The 2,500-nt window shown below is 36.6% G+C and overlaps 1 pseudogene; it reads right to left on the bottom strand.

Annotated features, from left to right (window-relative positions):
- Positions 1-2,500, bottom strand: part of LOC137968797 (uncharacterized) — a 5,075-nt pseudogene that overhangs the window by 459 nt on the left and 2,116 nt on the right.

Genomic DNA, 2,500 nt, shown 5'->3' with positions numbered 1-2,500 from the left:
AATTATTTGGTCGAATATTTAAGGCAAACATTTCGGCTAAAAAAGGACGACTTGCAACGTAACAGATGCGATCACACTGTGATCCCATAAAAGCGATTTTTGTGTTCCAGGACATATTGGCTGGCTCCGGTATTGAAGTTAGGATTTGCTTATGGAAGGTGTCTACGGTAGGACATCATGATTGTTGGAAATTAAGTCAATCATCACTTTGCTTGGGACTGAAGTGCAAACGAGGGAAAATGTTACACAAAAACATTATTTCTGGTAATGTTTCCCTTTTTTCCCGCTTCAAGAAACATCCCAAGTACGGAAAAGTTTCGTCCTTTGAGGGGCCAATAATCTTAAAAAAAGATTTACAAGTGATTGAAGTGAAAAATATAAATGTCCATTGCAAAAGTGTTTTGCTTACGCTACAATAGTTCACACAGTGAGCGACAATGCTATTCCAGCACTCTGTGCTGAATGATCATGAAAGTGTAATCATCATGTTAAGATTATAGATACAACCTTAAACTTGAAGGGACTTGTTAAGTTCCATACCTTATAAACGTATTAGCATCGGCAAGTTCTGAAAACTATTAGTACAGTCACGTAAATTATTAACATGACAGGGGAGTCTTGCCGTAATTTTAGGAGAAAGGCATTGAAAGGGTCAGTTTATCCAAATTTCTATGGTATATAATGCTTATCTAATTATCTGAGGAAGGGAAAAAGATTATGGCACTGAGAAGATACTGCCATGTTGCTCAAAAAGATGGCAACTAATAAAATAAGAAATAATCCTTTCAGAGAAAGTCAATAATATACCTTTACCCATCGAAAGAACGGAAACATGCAACACTTCCAATGATGGTTTTTTATTATAACCTACAGATAAAATAATATTCCAAACTTAAGAACATGATTAATTATCAATACTGAATTTCTCGAACAAAAGATACGCGAATGTAGCATTTTATGCTCATTTTTAGGCATAGCCAGCCAAGATAAAACCTCTTCCCAGCTTCAAGACCTCAACTGATTTACAGTAACACATTAAATGCTTGAGGGATTTCTCTTCAGTTTTACATAAGAAATGATAGCGATTCTGCAATTTTAAATTTCTAAGTTTACTATTTCTATAAAACATCCGGATCGGCAATTTGTATTCAAAACCTCTTAAATTTGTTTCCTAAGTTACAGAAGGAAAGTGAAAAGATTTCCAAGTTCCAATCGACAGAGAGAACTGGGTCTTCATTTTTTAAATTTGGTCTGAGAGGACTGAGGAAATTCTTTGCGGAAACTTAACTCTTCACAGATTTGCCCTGAGGAAACGTATGCTGTGTTGCGGATTCTATTGCTTAAGCTTCAAAAACCTCCTTGTGGAGATTAGCAACAACGGTGGAAACCGGGCTTCCCATGGCTGCACCTTCTCTCTATTCACAGATCAATACATTATACTACAAATAGGTAGATCTTAATACGAAATCTAAGAGGTCCGTAATGTGGGCAGGTGTCAGTGTCGTGCGATCAGCAAGGCATTGGTCGCTCATCCTTTCATCCTTTTAGAGAAGAAACTAACCTGTATTGCTGATATCAATTGACTTTGAGTATGTTCCCCAGTCTCTAACAAACTTCCCGGAATTCTTCAGTTGGGTGTAAAACTAGAGATATGGAATTCAGCAATAATAGATACTATTATGCCTCAAATTCCCAATTAAGTTACCCGAACTCGTGATAGCCTTTTTAGCATAATAGCTGAGCAGAACTTTTGCCAGGGACAAAAGAACAGTCATTAATGAGGCAAAAGAACCTAAGAGGCCTGCGTCAGCTACAAACCTACACAATTTCTCAAAACTATCTCGATGTTTATCAAAGCCATCGAAGTTGATGCCATTCATGTTTAATGTCCAGGATGCATGCAGGATGCATTAGTCTACGACTAAACATGATTATTATCTTTGTTGTATATCCCAGGAGCACTCAGGCACATTTCAGTGCCAGGACTCCTAACTGGCTGAACCAGAAAAGATATACAACAATGCTTAAATCTATGACTAAAGATGATTATTATCTTTGTTGTATATCTCAGGAGCACTCAGGCACATTTCAGTGCCAGGACTCCTACCTGGCTGAACCAGAAAGGATATACAACAATGCAATAATCTGTGACTAAAGATGATTATTATCTTTGTTGTAAAATATATCCCAGGAGCACTCAGGCACATTTCAGTGCCAGGACTCCTACCTGGCTGAACCAGAAAGGATATACAACAATGCTTAAATCTATGAATCAAGATTATTAGTGTCTATAACAAAAATATTTATTGTATATAACAAGCAAATTCATTGATTTAAAAAAAGATGGTTTAAATCTGTGTGTTGTTATACCCTTAACTCCGACTGATAACTCTAACCTTCAAAGGAACAAATGGTACCTGGATCATTTCCTCACAGAATGTGATCTGATTTAAAAGGTAGGTCTCAACAACATCTTTATTCTTGAAGAAATTTATCATGT

The sequence above is a fragment of the Montipora foliosa genome, chromosome 1 (genome assembly GCF_036669935.1).
Source record: "Montipora foliosa isolate CH-2021 chromosome 1, ASM3666993v2, whole genome shotgun sequence".
NCBI lineage: Eukaryota > Metazoa > Cnidaria > Anthozoa > Scleractinia > Acroporidae > Montipora > Montipora foliosa.
Note: the sequence above shows the minus strand (reverse complement) of the source record. Positions and strands in the feature narration are given on the sequence as shown.